The 18,747-nt window shown below is 45.5% G+C and overlaps 1 protein-coding gene across 4 annotated transcripts in view; it reads right to left on the bottom strand.

Moving 5' to 3' along the window:
* Positions 1 to 18,365, bottom strand: part of FAT3 (FAT atypical cadherin 3) — a 648,833-nt gene extending 630,468 nt beyond the window's left edge. For all 4 annotated transcript variants that reach the window (XM_077867437.1, XM_077867438.1, XM_077867439.1 and 1 more), the window contains exon 1: positions 18,249 to 18,365. The gene's annotated coding sequence lies outside the window, so the exon portion shown is untranslated. The remainder of the gene's footprint in view (positions 1 to 18,248) is intronic.
* Positions 18,366 to 18,747: the final 382 nt, after the last annotated feature.

The following is an 18,747-nucleotide window of genomic DNA, read 5'->3' as shown; positions in this document are numbered from 1 at the left end:
GTATTTAGCAATGATAAAAATATTTGAGACAGCAAGGGAAACACATCACAAATGAGCTTTTTCAACACGTCTTGGCATACAAACAAGTGTATCTTGCAAACAGGAGTACCAGGTCTCCTGAGGTCCCAATAATGCCAGTGCTGAGAAGCAGAAGGGAGAAGCAAGGAGGTCCCTAAAATGAAGACATCTACTGAGGCGGAGCTGTTCAGCTCGGCAGCCTCAGAATAGCAGGTTCAAAGCCAAGAAAGAGTTAAACACCTAGGCTAGCTCTGTAATGAATGCTTAGTAAGTTTGGCCAACGAATATCAAGTAGAACCAGGGCTAGAGCAACTGCTAAAGGGATGACCTCCTTGAATCTTATTTGCATAGCAATGAGATGTCACAAAGGCATTAAGTCTGAAACTGCAATGCTGTTTCTAATCCATGCTTTATTTTGTTGTGACATTAAGCAAACTGCTTTTTAAAGTAAAACAGAAATGATTCCAGCAATTCAGGCATGGGGGAGGGCGCAGGGAAGGGGGAACAAGTATAGATTATAAAATAGACTGGAAAGTAGCTATGCAAAGAGCTACTAAGTCATTCTAGGAGCAAAATCAGCTGGGGGAAAAAAAAACAGTAGAATAATAACTTTCAAGGATATTTCCAAAGTAACGGCAGGTAAGTAAGTTGCTGGCTTTTGTCAACTAATATGTGTTACTTGGGCCAATAATAATGTTGTCTGCTCACAACAGACAAAACATCAATAAAATGAGGCAAACTCTCCCAAAGTGTATCTGTTACACCCTCAGGCTGTTGCCTATAATGATGCGAAAGCCTTCAGTTACAATTTGGCATTTGTTTTTGTTTTGTCTTATTTTGTTTTCAAAAATTGAGCTTGCAAGTATTATTACCATTAGCGGAGACTAAGGGATTTTTTTTTTCCTTAAAAGGAATGTTGAGGAATGCAACTTCTTTTTAATATACGGGATTAAATTACACATACAGCTAAGGCTGCAATGAGAACAGCAAGAAAATGGCATTGAAATCAAGCTTTTGTGTTAAAGCAGCTACAAAATGAAAAGGCATTCAACAGAATCATGAATACTCAAGCTCTACCTATATTTTTTTTAAAAGGATACTACTTCTAAGCTTCAAATACCCTAAGTTCATTTCTCTCCCAGAGTCTTACACATCAAATCCAAACCCAGTCACAGTGCAATTAATTGAAAACAAAATAAAATAAAACAAAACAAAACAAAAAAAACTCCTCTATGACGCCTTGAACATGCAACTTACCCAGTTACGGTTGTTTCCCTGCAGTAATTACCAAGGAACATAGAGATTTTTACTATTTCTGTCAAAGGATAGGCAAAATGAAGTTCAGGCTGCCCGTTACTCAAATCTCTAAACCACCTTTCCGAAGGCATAAAAAATAACTCTCTCATTTTGTGATTTTTGACAGGATCTCAAGTTATTCAACAGATCATATGAATCTACTTAGGACAATGAAATTAACATTTCAGTAAGTCTTCTTCCATGAAACAGGAAGCCTTTTAGTAATGACCTTGGACCAGATAATAGGAAAGGCAAGAAAAGGAGGGTCCGAAGCCAGAGGGTAATTGTGATTCAAAGACTCTTTTATGCAAATAAGTCCCCTAATCATGCTAATGCAATTTTCTACATTTTATCTTCCATCTTTTTATTTACATTCAGCTGAGAAGCCAAAATCAGAAAATAGCAGATTTCCGGCTTCTTGATCCAACCTGTCCTATGCAAGCACAGTCCTGGAATGCTGCGAGACAGTCACTGGGAATATGACACCCCACTCCCAGAAGTAACAGGACAGAACTCAGAACATCCCGGCTATCCTGAAGTTAGTTCCAGCAGATGGTAAATGACTCAGGCAGGGTGCAATAATCCACACTGACTGGGCACCCGTAAACATTTCCATTTCCTTTTGTTACCAGACTAGCCTGGAAGGGAAAAGTCATTTCCAAGAGGGAGCATCCATACCTGTTGCCCTGACTCTCTGGACCCACTCAATTTGCTTCCTGCTGACCTGGGTGCACATTCAAGTTTTAGGAAATGAAACCATATTTGCCCTGTACTGGCAGGGGTCTTCAGGGGGCAATATGGTCTAGAGAAGCTTCCAGCAGGATCATTATGGGGTCACTGTAATTATGAGTAAGGCTAGAGACAGGCCAGGAACTCAGAACTCCACTAAGGAGAGAAAGAGGTATTGGGCCAGCAGAGGTGTGAAGAAGAACACAGGCTGCAAAGTTAGACAAAGCCAAGTTAGAATCCAGACTCTGATACCTCCTAAACCATGTCACCTTGGGCAAGTCGTTTACCAATTCTGTGCCTCAATTTCTTCACCTATAGAGTAGAGATAATAATACTTGCCTCAGAATTTTGGGTGTACAAATGAGATAATATATGTAAATCTCTTTTTTAAAAGATTTTATTTACTTATTCATGAGAGACACAGTGAGGCAGAAACATAGGCAGAGGGAGAAGCAGGCCCCCTGCAAGGATGTGTACTGGATCCCAAAACCCCAAGATCACGACCCCAGAGCCGAAGGCAGACATTCAACCACTAAGCCATCTAGGCACCCTGTAAGCCTCTCATCAACGTTAGTTGTTATTAACAAAAACAAAAATGCATAAAGAAATTGTAATAAACAAACCCAATTTACTGTTACTAACATTATCAACAGTTTCCTTTTAATAGTCTATCAATTTAATGCCTACTGACCAGCAGGAAGTTTGAGAGTGTTCTGTTTTTCAGGATTCTTTATTCACATTTTCCTTTTTTCAAGTTTCTCCCATAAACTTGATTATCTATATAGTAAAACTGGGAAATAAAACAGTCCGTTGTAGTTAACCTTATGCATAGTATTTGTCATGTTGTCCTCATTATTATCTAAACGATGCAGGCCAGTATGGCTCTGTGCCTGCTTCTCAAATTTGGATTAACAGCAGTTCATCAATAGTCCTCAAGGTGCCTGAATAAACAGGATGAAATCATGGGGAGTTTTAGCACCATCCCCATCTCTAATGGCCCTGACCATGGCAAACGAGTATGCAATCTAAAAAAAAAAAAAAAAAAACTACACTTGCTATAGAAACAAAACTTCAAAATAGGTGTCCAGTCTTTCTTCCAACCCAATTGCCACCTCTGATTTTCTCTACTTGGAAATTCTAAAGATGTCCCAGAGGAGGGCATCCCAGGGTGGCTCCGCAGTTTAGCACCTGCCTTCGGTCCAGGGCGTGATCCTGGAGTCCCGGGATCAAGTCCCACATTGGAGCCTGCTTCTCCCTCTGCCTGTGTCTCTGCCTCTCTCTCTCTCTCTCTCTCTCTCTCTCTCTGTGTGTGTGTGTGTGTCTCTCATGAATAAATAAAATCTTTAAAAAAAAAAAAAAGATGTCCCAGAGGATGTACTTGGAGCAACTTTTAGTTGTGTCAATTTTAATTAAAGATTTTTGGGGAAAAAAATTTAAGTACACTGATAACTAAGTAATTTAAAATATTACTTCACGTTTAAATAAACACATTACCAATAGACTGTGTTACATAAAGCTTTACAAAAAATAGCCCTCAAAGAAATCTGACTGAGACCCATGGCCTGTCTTTGCGGCCCACCACCAAGTTCTGAAGAGCATGAGACCATCATCCTCTTTTGGTACAGGGATTTGTGTGGCTACACTTGAGCAGCCCTGGTTGTAGATGAGAGAGTTGTTAACTCCAACTCCATAGCCATAGATTTTGTATACAGTGTGTACAAAATCAAACCAGAGCACAAGGGCTCTCTTGAAAGAAAAGTAGTTTATATACAATCAAGAGGTTGACTTCGTCACAAACGTTGATGCAAAAAAATGTTTCCAGCAACCTCCACACCCTGTCCATTAGCGGATGAATTCCTACATCATCCTTCAGAGGTGACCCAGCCTTCCTACACGGAGCAGGAACTGCCAGCTCGTCCCCACACCACGTCACAGTGTCACCCTCTGCTGGTAGCCGGCACGGCCCATGGATTGAGGGGCTGCCTGCTAGGCATGTGTCCTCTGAGCAGCACTGCTTCTGTGGGGAGGACTCGGAGGCAGCCTGTGGCACCCGGCTCAGGCCCTGCTGGCAGGTGGACCGGGTGTTCTGCAGTGGGTGCGGGTGGGCCCGGGGGCTCTTGAGGATCCCCCACAGCGCCAGGAGAGTACCGCCACCATTAAACAGCTTCTCTTTCCTCCTTTCAAAACAAAACAAAACAAAATCCTAGTCCTGTCAATTAAGGTCCATGACCTTGGTTCAATTCCTAACCGTATCTTTGTTACCGAGGAATTAATAATGCTAACACCCACCTGCTGGAACACAGGGGATGCTGAGACAAAAGTATATATACTAAGAGCCTGATGCAGTAGATGCTCAATAAATCTTAGCCATTTTCTTCTCCTTCTGCCATTCCCCCTTTCCTACTACTGGTTATTTAGGATCTCAGAACATAATAATGCTTGGAACTCCAACAGCCATCACCTGTAACTTCTCTTAAAGATGCTAAATCAGGGGTGCCTGAGTGGAACAATCAATTCAGCATCCGACTCTTGGTTTCAGCTCAGGTCATGATCTCGGGGTTGTGAGATGGAGCCCCAGGACAGGCTTAGTACTCAGTGTGAAGTCTACTTGAGTCTCTCCCTCCGTTTCTCTCTGCCCCTCCCACTCAAGCTCTCATTCTCAAATCTAAAAAAAAAAAAAAAAAAAAACCACACACACACACACAAAACAAAAACTAAAAAAATTTAAAAAAATTAAAAATAAAAGATGCTAAGTGAATCTAACATCTCATTCTTTATCCATTCGGCAAATATTCATTAAGCATCTATTTTTTTGACAGGCAGGGTCTATGAGGTAAAGGGCTCAGGAGGCAAGAAAGGGTGTGAGAATACACCATTCCCAGTCATCACTTCACAGATGAAGTGTTTCCCATGACAGCAAATGGCTGAAGAAGCCTTCTCAGTTGGGGGAAGGAGAAGCAATGACAAAACATGCTGGTATCCCAGGTAATTCCAGCATAGTTTAATGTTCTCACCAGCGTTCACTAGGACACCAGGGTCCCAATTCAGTTCCCATCAGGGATATTAATAATAACCAAAAGCTATTCGTGAGGCAAAGGAAAAGAAATGAAAGGCCCCCAGACCCAAACAAAGAAGGATTCCAGCAGCAAAGTGCCACCAAGAAGAAACTGCGGGAACTTGGTCACCAGCGATTCATCTCTGCAGCCTGACCATTTACTCTCTTTCCAGTTCAGTGGTAATAGCGCTCACACCATTTAGACTCAGCACTCAGACTGCTCCAGCCTGCCCGGAAATCTGCATGGAAGCCAAGGATCAAAATGCCTTTTCATCTAAAGAACTGTGAATTAACTCTCTGCCTTTTTAATTACTCTCAATTACTTTCCCACTATTTATAAGGATTTTTTTTTTTGCATAACAAAATCCAACTCTAATCAATATATGCAGTATATCCCAGCTGATTAGTATAATTCTTGCTCCACCATGATGCTGGAGTTATGCCAGCCTTACCTAGCACACAATTAAATGTCTGGTAATGCCTGCTGCTACCCAGCAGGCCTCATGAGTTAATAGGGAAAAAACGGGATTCACATTTGCCTTTACCAGCCCTTAAGTGCCCTCTCTCTCTCTCTCATCTGCTTGTAGACACGTACAAAGTGTGCCTAGAGAAATAAGGGCCTGGAATAATCACACAAACCTAAAAGACACAGGGACATAAGAAAAAAAATCTCCAAAGTCTAACTTGTCATCTCATTTCAGTAAATCCTTCCAGAAATAAGGTATCACTCTTCACACTTTCTATTCCAATACTGACCTGTGAGATCACATTCTAAGTACAGAAAAGATTCAGATATCTAGACCCACCTAAAGCCAATATTATGAATTATGTTCAGTGTACCTTCAAGCCAATTTTCAATAAACACAAATCACTTAATAAGAAATTAAGAGCATTACACACTTCTCATGCTCCCATGGATTTGGTGTTAATGAGATTTTGTTTGTTAAGCTCACAGAATGACAAAGTGTCTAAAAGACAGACACTGCCTTTTCCAATTTCCATTCATTCAAGAAATAGTTATTGAGCACTTTTTGTAGTAAGTCATTCCCAATATACACACCTGTTCACACACTGATCTTACCAGCCCGCCCCTCAAATAATGCTTTATTGCAGTGTAATTAAAAAAAAATAACAAAATAAAACTAAGTATTTGGAATTTTACAAGACTTACATTTTAATCTATTCTATTACTATCAGCCAGGTAATTTCATACATTTGTCTATACACACTATGTGTCTGACACTGTAAATCCAATGCTTTACAGCAAGATTCTCTTGCCCACAAAGGTCAGAACTGAGTAAGCAGTACCTGTAGGATTCCCTCCATGTCTCAGTGGCCACTGGAAAGGTGTGTTAATTGTAGGTTAGTATAACAATAGTTCTAGCACACATGTTTACAAATGATTTGGTTTTTAAATGTAAATTAGAAAGACTCCAAGGATCCTTGTAATAACAGCATCCTTATGTACAAAGGTATTTATTCCTTGCTTTTTGGAGTCAGAAATGACTCCGCACTGAAGTGTGCTCCCACCTCCCACTATTTTACCTTTGACTTAATCTTAAGTGAACCTTAATCTTCACACATATGTACCATCAGGTACAAATTCCTTTATCAGAACTTCCTTGAAAACAAAGCAGTGCTACTGAAAGGTACCCAGGTATTTGGATGTGTCTATGATGCCTTTTTGGTGAACTTGCCACACTCCTTGAAAACTTATGGAAAGAGCCACAGCTTTGACAGATCAGCGAATCAAGAACCTGGGTGTCTATGCCTGGAGATCTTTCCTCAGACTAGAAAATGTGGACCTCAAATATACTCTATCCTACCCACACCGGAATCATAATACAGCCCCCATACCTCAGGGATATTTTTCAGTATTTGGTCACAGATGTTCCACTGTGAAGGTCAATGATACACTATTCAAGTTGAACATAAACAAATATGGTCATTCAGTTTTAAATATTAAACACTAGTAAGATCCAACAATAATAAGAGTGGAGGATTAAAGATTAATGGTCTAAAGGAGGAAAGACAGACTAGCAAAGGTGATTTCATTACAAGGCAGATGGTATTAAGCGCCACAAAAGTAATACAAACTGTGGTGGGGATCTGAATGCAGAAATGTGGAAAAGCAATGCAGGAGGTAAGGTCTATCTACAGGAGGTAAGGTGTAAGCAAACCTGCAGGATGGCGTAGGGCTTCAGGTGATTACAGGGGTTGAGCAGGGTGGACACATATGTCAACAAGAACCAAGGAGACAAAAAGTAGGAGGGGGCACTGCAGGACGTAAGAAGCTCCAAGTGACAAGGACACTTCTCTGGACATTCCCAAGACTGGGAATAGGAGCGATCCTTATTTAGTATCCTTACAAAAGAGCTGACATTGTCAGAGCTGTCATTCTGGGTGGGACTGGCTGAGTCCAATGCCCAGAAACTCTTCAGTTTTCCCATTTCCGTAACCCCTCCATAAATGAGGTGGACTCTTGTATCCTAATTCTAGTTCCACTCCCGTCTTGCTCACCGGCTTCCCTTCTGACGCTTCCCCTCAAAGAAATGCTGAAGGAAGAGGTCACACTCCAACTTTCAGACCGTCACGTCACCTATTTGAAATAAAATATATTTCCCATGTGTGTACACTCTTGCCTCTCTCTAAGAAATCTGATATACAAAAATTCAAAGTTAAAAAGCGACAAATTAAGGGAAAACAAAATATTCTTTAGAAGAGAATGAGCCCCCAGGATCTGCTTAAATAGTGATTTTTCCCTAATTGAATGCACTTAAAGTGTGATTTGCTTTGAAAAATGTGATTTACCTTCATGTTTAAAAATGTATCTATTGTATAAGAGCAATCTAGGCTTATTCGCTTTGATTATTATAATAACCAGTGATGAGCCGTATGAAAATGGCAATCTCATAAAATACCTGTATCTCTCTCCCTCTCTTTGAAGAGGAAGTATAATATGTTATTAATCCTACCTATTTAACAGAAATATAGAGGGTATAAATCGAACAGACTGTGTGCACTGCTGAATAAAACTTGGGAATAAAGTGACAAATGTCAATAATGACACATACAAACTCAACACTTCTAAAGTCAAAGAAGATTATTTAATTATTGGATAATTCAGGGAGATCTAGGAAATTGATCTGGCAATATAATATGTTTTCATCTCACATTTCCCAATCAATTGCCTGCATTGCATAACTCCCTCATTGCAGTAGTTGTCTTCTGAATGTAAATGAGGTATGAAGGTCTCATCGTTAATCCAGGCACTTGCAAGCAGATGAGGTCACTTCAACTGAATAAAAGATTGCTTGTGTCATCTCTCTGACTTAGGGCACACATGCCTTCTGTCCTTTTCTGAGCCTACCTGGGTAAACATCATCTGGTTGAAAAAGCTAACTTCTTCTTAAGGGTCAGTCATCACATTTGTTTAATATGCTTTCATGCAGAATCAGTCCAAGGTCATTAGAGAACTCAGTACAGTTTTGCCAACAAGGGCATGGATCTGAAAAACTAACTCAGGCCCTCAGAAAGATTAGCAGTGTGATATCTTAGTTCACCCAGACTCTGAATGATCCGATACGTCTACACGAATGATGGAAAGGTAGATTATTTTAGACGGCTCCCAGGTAAGGAAACATACTTATGAAGATGAGGAATTAAGAAATCTTATAAAACTAGCTGTTTGCATTAATACCTTTACAAGAGACAGCTAAAATTTAAATTGTAAACAGGTAGTGACAAATCCTCAAGGATTTGGTGAGTGATGTTTCTCGCATCTTCACTTGTCAACATTCCCTATTTATTTCTTTACTAACTGTGGCACTTTTGAGCATTTATAATCATAAAATGCAGTTCAAAAAGAAATCTATCCCACAACCAGTATATTTAAAAAGAAAAGATTCTCTCAATCTCTTATATGATTGGAAACTTTTCCATGCCAACAACCTGAGGTAAAAAGGATTTATAGCACTAACCTATGGACCATAAAACTGAAAAGGAAACTGAGAAATTGGGATCCCTGGGTGGCGCAGCGGTTTGGCGCCTGCCTTTGGCCCAGGGCGCGATCCTGGAGACCCGGGATCGAATCCCACATCGGGCTCCCGGTGCATGGAGCCTGCTTCTCCCTCTGCCTGTGTCTCTGCCTCTCTCTCTCTCACTGTGTGCCTATCATAAATAAATAAAAAAAATAAAAAAAAATTAAAAAAAAAAAAAGGAAACTGAGAAATTCAGGTTTCAGATCAATACAATATAGGCCTAATAGTTACGAAGAAGAAATTAACCTCACAAATTACTTTTAAACTCCTAGAGCAAAAATTCCACTATTATTAGTTTCACATCCCCATCCTTGTTTTTCAGAGGTACAAAGCCCTGCCTAATGTTTTGATGACACTTCATAATGTTAGAAAATATCATGGGCTCACTCCATGGCCATCAATAAGAGCAAAATCATCCTAAGCAGTTGCAAAGTTAAAAAAAAAAAAAAAAAGCACACATCACTGAAGTCAAGAAGCACAAAATGGCAAATGATCAAGTTCCAACAGCTAAAAAGATCCAAGACATTATGAGCTTTTAATGAGTGAAACATGCCATGAGAAAGAGACCTTCTGTCAATAAATCCAGATCCTGGTTCACTAATTAAACCATCTAATACAGTGTCTGAATATGTAGACACCAGACTTCAACATTTCGTAATTATATTCAATTCCAGGCATATTTTTCCATTTAATTGACATTCTGAAATGCCTTTACAGTCCTATCAGATAGGTACCAAATTCTCAAAGGGGATGACTACACACTTCTGAATTCTGATTTATCTGATTGAAATTGTTATTCTGAAACTTTTCTTTGAAATGTGGAAAAGATCCATACCCCACTTCGTCCATCACTCTAGCAATGTTAAGGTCATCTATCTGCATCTGGTCCACTTTGCTGTGTACATTTCTTGCCAGTGGGGCTCTCTGCAGCCAGGCCAATCTCATGAAAGCATAGCTATGAACCGCTGCCTAGCATGGAACCATGACCAGAAAAATCACACAACATACTGCTCAACCAATCACAGCACTGACTGCCATCATTTAGCCACCACTTAGAGCCAAACACAGAATTTCAAACTACACCCTTAGAAACAGACTTTAGATGTTCAAAATATTTTTTCTGATGATCAATATATTAACCATAGACTTAAAAAATCAACAAAATGTCATTTGTAATAGATGGTCTAGGTTTCAAAAAAGACCAACCTACCCTTCTACCACTCGTTCCAAGATTAAGTCTCATTCTGCTTTAGAAGAACATGTGCGCATGCACACGCATGCATGCAGTGTTTCTCTGATAGAAACAAATGACACTTATACTATCATTAAGCATATTTGTCACTAGGTTTAATCTGCATTACTGGCATGCTTTCAGATGTTTACAAGTGTTAAGTAATATTCAATGATATTTAGAAGCATTAATAATTTGGGGTTTATTTCAAAATGTGAAACGTACTCGCTGCTCCAACCTGCTCACTTTTTAACCTTTCACAGTACTGAAAGGCTATAATTTTTATCAGATTGTTTGAAATTTAATTTAATTGAAGTCCTGAAGTTACAATTAAACTTCCAGTTAACCTTTCATATCTGTGCCTCATTCAACAGCTGGGCTTATCTCTGACATCACAAAAATGAAAAGAAATAAAGAATAAATGAAATATTTTTTGCACCTGCTCTGCAAAGTATAAATATCAGCAAGTCATGGTGAACATCCAAGGTGGAAGTTTGAGCCTTTCCACGCACGTTCTGGAAGCCAGCATTACCATGTATACTATCTACTTGACTTTTTTTTAATGTTATAATAAAGCAAGCAACAGACACGAATGCTAAATTCCCAAAGGACAGAACACCTCAGAGTTCCCTGTGCCAAAGCTAATTCATTACTAAGCCACAGAGGAACACAGGGAAATAAGAATATGCCAAGTACATCAGCCTGTAGGAATAAAGTTTCTTCTTAGCATGTGGCAGAATGATGTTTGCCAAACTCGCGGTAGGTTCCTCCAACCTCCAACATTAAAAGGTGCTGTGATTTTTTTTTAATTTTTTATTTATTTATTATGAGAGACACAGAGAGAGAGAGGCAGAGACAGAGGCAGAGGGAGAAGCAGGCTCCATGCAGAGAGCCCGATGTGGGACTCGATCCTGGGTCTCCAGGATCACGGCCTGGGCCAGAAGGCAGACGCTCAACCGCTGAGCCAGCCAGGCGTCCTGGTGCTGTGATTTTTTTTCTCCTTAGATGTACACATCTTTAGCCTCAACTGGACTATAAGCTCCTTGAGAACATGATTCATTTTTCTATGCAACACATCTCTTGTAACCCCTATACATAGAAAGAGAATTGAGCAAATATTGATGGGTTATATTGAATTCATTTCCTGAATTCAGAAGTACATAAAAACAGACTCCTGGACCACCTATGATTACTATCTGGAGAAGGAACTGAGGCAAAGTCTAGTAAAAGGGAAGATAAACTGACATTAGGTGACAGAAGGTATGTTAACCACTGGCAAACTGAGAACCAAAAAATGCAGGAGGATGAGAGCCCTGAGCCTCAGGGTCACCTCCTTCAGGGCCAGGCTGGCTCAACTCCCTACAGATGCCCAGGGGCTACCTTCACAGCAGAAGAATACAGAGTACAACTCCACCAGATTTTCAGGCAAATTCACTGAGGTCTGGGAGCTTTGGCCAAGACTCAAAACTCCATACCTGATGCACAACCTTTGTAGTGAGTGGTGCTTCTCTGACCTGGCTATCTAACGAAATCTGCTGGGAGGCTTTAAAAGATCCTGGTGCCTGGATCCTTCCCTAGAGAATCTCCTTTAAATGGTCTGGATACAACTTGTGCATCAGTTGTTTTAAAAGCTTCTGGGTGATTCTAAAGTGCGGTCAAGGCTGAGAACTGCTTTCAGATCACTTCTGGGAGCCTTGGGTGGTGTGAGAAGCCTCAAGGAGTTAACAGTGAATAATAACATATAGTGCCATAAACAATCCATTAAATTTTATGAAAACAGCAAAAATGAAGGATTCTTTAAAGGGTCTACTAAAGAGTAGTTTAATTACATCGGTAGTTTTTAGATACTGTCAATGGCCAATTAAGAAATCCCAGAATCACTGATATAACCACTAGAAAGCTAGGGTGTGTATATGTCGGGGAGGAAGTGGGAGCATTGGAAGGCACCTGCAGATAGACTCCCAGACACCATTAAAGCACCTAAGAGTCCTCTTTAAAGTTGGAGGTGGAGGAACCACAAAAGAAGAATGAAGAAAAGGGCCTGAATAAATTCTGGTATCTTCCCAAAATACTGAATAACATTTCAAGGGCCTATTTGGCCTGTTCTGTGAATATGTTCTTCCAGAAAAAGAGCCCTGTCCTAAAGAAATGAAAGAATTAATTCCATTGTATCTTGCTCATATAAAGTTTCACTAAGAATTACTAAACAGGATTATATTTACTTTATATTCCTCCTAAAAGTTTACCTCTGTTCCTATTAATCTCTCCCTCGTCCTCGAGGATCCTGTTCGGTGACACTCTTTTGCCAATTAACAAAAATGGCCATGTGCTGATTTCCAGTCTGCACACGTGTAGCTCCCATCTTCCCAACAGAATAGTAAGCACACAGAAGCAAAGGATATACGTTAACTTTTACAAAGGCTCTATCTGAATCCTGCCCACTGCCTTGCAAAGGGAGGTGGGCTGAGTAAATAGCACTGAAAAGAAATTTAAAAGAAACTAATTTTTTAAAAAAAGATTTTATTTATTTATTCATGAAAGACACAGAGAGAGGCAGAGACACAGGCAGAGGGAGAAGCAGGCTCCCTATGGGGAGCCCGATGCAGGACTTGATCCCAGGACCCGGGGATCAGGACCTGAGCCGAAGGCAGACGCTCAACCTCAACCACGGAGCCACCCAGGTTTCCCAAAAAAAGAATTTTTTAAAGAGATAAAAGAAACAAAGAAGAATCAAATAGGAAAAAGAAAAAAGAAAAGTGAAGCTTTTCTTAAATAAAAATAAAGGAAATGACTTTTAATTCCATGTGACTTTATAGAATAAACAAAGGGGTAAAATTTAATACATACAAGGGCAAGAGTTAATTAAACAAATTTCCTTTATTAAACAGAGGCTAAAATCTTCGTCTTGAAAGCCGGAAAGTTCAAGTCAAGCCTCTCAAGGTCCCTTGCACAACTTTTCTGCCCCAGACAAGGCCACACTCTCATAAAACATCATCTAAAGGAGGACAACCCTTCCCATTCTCAAATTTTCATCGCTTCTGCTTAATATGAATATGTCTCAATCCTAGAGGAGGCTAAAATTAAGACTCACCTGGGAGTGCCATTCCAATCCAGAGCTAGGAGAATGGTCATTTGTCACTGTTACGTGTAACTGACAGACTATTTTGGTTGACCAGAAACTGGCTGGAAGCCACTAGACAAGTGTCAAATATGTTCTCAATAAATTCAATCTGTGGCATTAAGCTGAATCTTTTCATTTTTGTTTCTTTAAGGAAAGGTCAGCTGTCCTAAAATTAGTCTTAGAAAGAAATTGGGGGGGAAAAGGAGGCAATGTAAACAAAGAAAGAGAAGAGCTTATTAGAGGAGTAGATACTCCTCAACTGACAGAAAATCAGTGCATTTGAGAAGCCTGTAGAATCCAGTTGGCCAAAATACAGAAAAGATATCTGCTCTCAAGGTGAGTCCCAGGAAGTCACCTAAGCCCCAAGTATCTATTTTGTGCCTATTAGGCTGTAGGCACAGTGGTCAACCTCAACAGGACAAATTTATAAAACACAGACCCTGGGCAGCCCGGGTGGCTCAGCGGTTTAGCGCCGCCTTCAGCCCAGGGGGTGATCCTGGAGCCTGCTTCTCCCTCTGCCTGTGTCTCTGCCTCTGTGTGTCTCTCATGAATAAATAAATAAAATCTTAAAAAAAAAAAAAAAAACACAGACCCAACCCCCACAACTGGGTAGAAGAATTCTCAAAATGACATATTCAACAACTACAGACTGAAAACTATTTCAGAAAATTCTATCTGTAAACAAGGCAATATACACACAGGGGTTGCATTTCTGCCTTTAACATCTATGGAAATCAGGGGCTCTCTTCTCTGCAGGAAGGAATTAGGCAGAAGGCATGGCCCTCCTCTAGGTCTGTCAGGTCCCTTTCTTTGAAATTTCCATTCCTCCCTGGTGTTCGTCACAATCAGCAAAGACAAGGGTTCATCAATAGTCCTTCCCCAGCAATCAAAGGCAATCAATCGGAATGGCCCGGCCCACCTGATCCCATCAGATGATCCCCACTCCATGCTCCTCCTGCCCAAGGAAAAAGCCTGAGAATGGAAACCAAACACCCCCCAATATTGTTCCTTCTCGCTCCAGAGGAAAAAGCCCACCCACTAGTTAACTGGACAGATGTGGGGTATCATTGAATGCCACACCCAACTCCACAAAAGGTAAGATAAAACCGCCATGCTCCTATTTGCATTATGAGCTATAAATACAGCATAACCACACAACAGCCACTGGGAGCACTCCTTGGTCCAGCTGGTAATGACTAAATATCCTCTCCTCTCTGGTAATTGCCTACTTCTTTCTATTTGACATAATTCATCAGCCAGAATACAGCAGGTCATTCTGCAACATATGAAGAAAGCAAGGATAACATAACCTGACACATCAAAATGTTCTTCTGCGAGCAGCCTGAAGAGCTGCTTTACAAAAAGCTGTGAGCTGGCAAAATAACCATATAGCATACAGGTCAGTGGGCATCCACTCTGCTTATTGCTACTCATTTCATTTTTGAGTAGCTCAGCACAAGTGTAATTGCTAGTTAACAGATAGACTGGGTCTGACTATTTAAAAAAGAAAAACAAAAAAAAACTCCCAAAATGACTCTGCCAGGAACCCAAATAAAAATAAGAAAAAAAGAAAAGAAAAACAGGGTGAGGAGCTGATAGCCAGTCAATGGTCATCAAACACTGGCTGTGAAAATCCTGCAGCTACAAGAGGTGGAGCCAGCTCAGCAGCGACTGATTTCTGATCTCTGAGCCAGCAGCCTTTCATGTGGAGTTTTCTGTGTGGTTAAGATATGAAGACATTATAGCTGGATAGTTCTGGGAACTTTCGCATCCCAGTGCACTGTGCATGGATACTGGCCCCAGCGCCATTCATTGCCCAAGTTCCAAAAAGGCAAAAAGGCAACCAAACGGATTCATGATTAAATATCAGCATTCGGCCTAATTCTTAGAGAAAACTTTTCTCCTTGTAAAGTGTTAAAAACCCTCCTCCCACTCCAACCCTCTTAGGGGGAAAAAAAAAAAAGCACATCAAAGCGCTAAAGTTATTATGCATTTTTTGTCTTTTGTCTCTTGGCGCCCTGGTTTTCTTGGCTGTTCTTTATTCTCTCACTGCTCAACTGCTCCAATTTAGGAATGAGAACTAAAAAGAAGAGGAGGAGGAGGAGGAGGAGGAGGAGGAGGAAGAAGAGGAAGAGGAGGAAGAAGAAGAAGAAGAAGAAGAAGAAGAAGAAGAAGAAGAAGAAGAAGAAAGAAAGAAAGAAAGAAAAAAGAAAGGAAGCAAAGCAGGAGCAGTTGGCTCTGTGCAATTGCCAGGATGCGGAATCTCCATCTCTCTCCCTCCTCCTTTCTCCTCCATCCACTCCCTTCCTTGCTTTCTCAGATTCAAATCTTCACGTCACAACCCAGAACAGCATCCAAGCGTTCAATAAACGCTAAGACAAGTTCAGGGCCTGAAGGCAGAGGCAAAATCCGGGCTCTCCCGGTCGGCAGGACACGGGGGCACCCGCAGCCCTCGATTCCTGGATGGCGGGCTTCCCAGGGCCACCACCTGGACTTGCCGCCTGCAGCCCAGGCAAAGTCGTCTGCGGTCTTTCTGGCCGGTTCTCCGTCTCCGCGTCTATTTTCACCCGGGGGGGCGCAGTCGGAGAATCTGATCCTAGCAACAAAGCCAGACGCACAAACCCACCGCGAGGAACTGGTCTGCCCGCTCCCCCGCCCCTTCCCTCCCACCGCCCGCGACTCGCCTTTGAAAAGACAAGCGTTGGGGCCAGAAAATTAATACGTCCGAAGCCAGCGGAGAAAAGCGACGGAATACCAAGTGGCCAGGAGTGGTCTGGGTCTCGCTGTCTGTGCCGGGGTTATCTTTCTAGACGAGGCCCCGCGGCGGAGAACCGGGCGGCGGAGCCGGGGAGGGGGCGTCCCACGGCCCGCGCAGACAGCTCGCCCCCGCCCCGCCCCGGCCCGGCCCGCCCCGCCCCCGCCCCCGTCTGGCCGCGGCCCCGGCGAGTGGGGGGAGGCTCGCGCGGGCCTGTCTGACACTTGTAAATGCAAGTGGGATCCAACTTGGAAAACAAACGCGCCGGAGCCTGGGGGCGGGGAGGAGCGGGAGGAGGGCAGAGCGGGAGAAAAGACTCTTCCATCATTCGCGCGGTCCGCGCTCCCCCGTCCCCCCCCCCCCGCCCCGCCCCGCCCGGGCTGCTGCAGGTTCCCCGAACCCGAAGCCGAGTCCGGGGGGCGCGGGGCGGCGGGGGGTCGGGGCGGGCCGAGGCGGGCGGAGGCCGCACCGCCGCCGCCGCCGGCCGCCCACGCTGCGGGCCGCAGGCGCCTCTCCCGGCCCGGAGCGCGTCGCAGCCCCCGAGGCCCCCTCGCCCGGCCGCCGCGGGCTCGCGCGGTCCTCCCAGCCTTCCAGGGACCCCGCCGCTGCCTACGTGGCCCCGTGATCCCGCGGAGCTGCCGCCGCAGGACGCCGCCGCCCGCAGCACGCACACCCGGGGCGCCCCCGGCCCCGTCGCAGGCTACCCGGGGCTCCCTCCGCTCGCCGCCCGACTCCCGCCGCCGCCGCGCCAGCCCCCAGCGCGCCGCCGCCCACCACCGCGGAGCCGGGCAAAGTGCACAATAAAAGTTGCTCCCCGCGAGGCCTGAGCCAGGTCAATGTTTAACCACCTCGGAGAGCGCGCGCGGCGAAAGTCAGCGGGCCGGGGGAGGGAGGACTGGACCACGGCACCGCTAAAAATCCCCGGGCTCGGCGCGTCGCGCACGCCCGAGGGCCGGATGCACTTTAGCTCAGCGACCCCCACTGGCGGGACCCGGCGCGCAGGGTGCGCGGCGCGACCACGGTCCCCGCCGTCTCCGCTGCCTCCTGGCCCCGGCCCCGGCCCCGGCCCCGCACCCACACTCGTCCTGGCTGGGGGGGGGGGGGGGGGCATCCGCACCCGCCCGGGAAGGGCCTCCGGCGCGACGCTGGCGCGCCCTCGCGTTCCCGCCTCCCGACCCCGAGAAGGAGGCAGCGCACCCCCGGAGCGGCCAGACCCGCGCTGCTTTCTTTCCCAAGACGAGCAACCTTCACGCGTGCCAGCCCGCGCGCCAAAAATCCTGCACCCTCCCCAGGCGCTGCTAGCCTCTCCCTGGGAAGGCAGCAGGGAAAATCCTCCCTCCCCGCCGCTCTGTTCAAAGCCGTCGCCCCGGTCCGAGAGCCGCTGCCTCTCAGAACATTTCAGCCCGCCCATGACCCCCGCAAGCCGGACTCACGCGTGGAGCTGACCTGCGGACAGTCCCGAAAGCCCTTTCCCTCCCCGGCGAAAGCGGAGTCTGGGTGCCCTGCTCCGCCCTGCGCTGCGCCTCGCCAAGCAACCACCCAACTTGCGCCTCCAGGTCACCCAAGTGCATCCATCGGCATCTGCACATCCCCGTTGCGCCCGACAGGCTCCGGCCACCGGACACACTAGCCGCCTGGATCCCCTCATCCACCTGCCACCGGCGGCCAGGGCTTGGGGGCCCAGGGAGAGGTGCACGGATCCGCCGGCCCCCTCGCGGCCCTCCCCGAATCCTCCGCCTCAAAGTTGGCCAACTCTCCATGCCAACCTGCCGGCTCCTGCCGCAGGACCGAGCCTCTCTTCCCTCCTGGCGGCGGCGGCTCGGAGCCGTGCCGAGGCGGGAACTTTACAAGGTGAAAAGTTTCCCCACGCGCTCCGCCGGCTCTCGCCTCCCGGAGCCCACGTCGCCCCCCATCTGCACCCAGCAGCTGCAGCTGCGCTCCTGGAGGCGCGCTTCAGCCGGTGCACCGGGCAGCCAAATAATCTCGCTAAAATCCCCACGCACCCTTGCCTTCGCCGGCGATCCACGGCTCCACCGGGCGCTGCCTCCGTGGTCTTCCTCTCCCAGCGCTCCAGCCCAGGACGAGCCGGCCGCCCGGCCACCCGGCCGCCGCCGCCGCCGCCGCAGTGCCCGCGGCGCGCTCTCCGGGACTGGAGCCGCGGGCAGAGGCGCTCGGCGTCCGGAGGCTCGCAGGCGAAGGAGGGGAGCCGGGAGGAGGAGAGCGGCAGCGGGAGGAGGCGGACGGGGCGCGAGATCCCAAGCCGCAGCCCAGAGCACAGCGCAGCCTGCCGGGAGCAGCGCCGGCTCTCGTGCCTGCTCGGTGCCGCCGCCGCCGCCGCCGCCGCTACTGCTCGCCGCCTCGCTGCTCGCAGCTCCCCATCACAGCTGCCGCCGACGCGCGGCCGAGCCCCTCTCCCGCGGCCCCCTCTCGCTCTCCTCTCGCTGTCTCCTCCTCCCAACCCGCGAGTGAAAAGGGCGAGGGGGAGAGGAGCCTCGGCGTCCC

This window comes from Canis aureus, chromosome 23 (assembly GCF_053574225.1).
Source record: "Canis aureus isolate CA01 chromosome 23, VMU_Caureus_v.1.0, whole genome shotgun sequence".
Classification (NCBI taxonomy): Eukaryota; Metazoa; Chordata; class Mammalia; order Carnivora; family Canidae; genus Canis; species Canis aureus.
The sequence above is the reverse complement of the archived record's forward strand: the minus strand, read 5'-3'. Positions and strand labels throughout refer to the sequence as shown.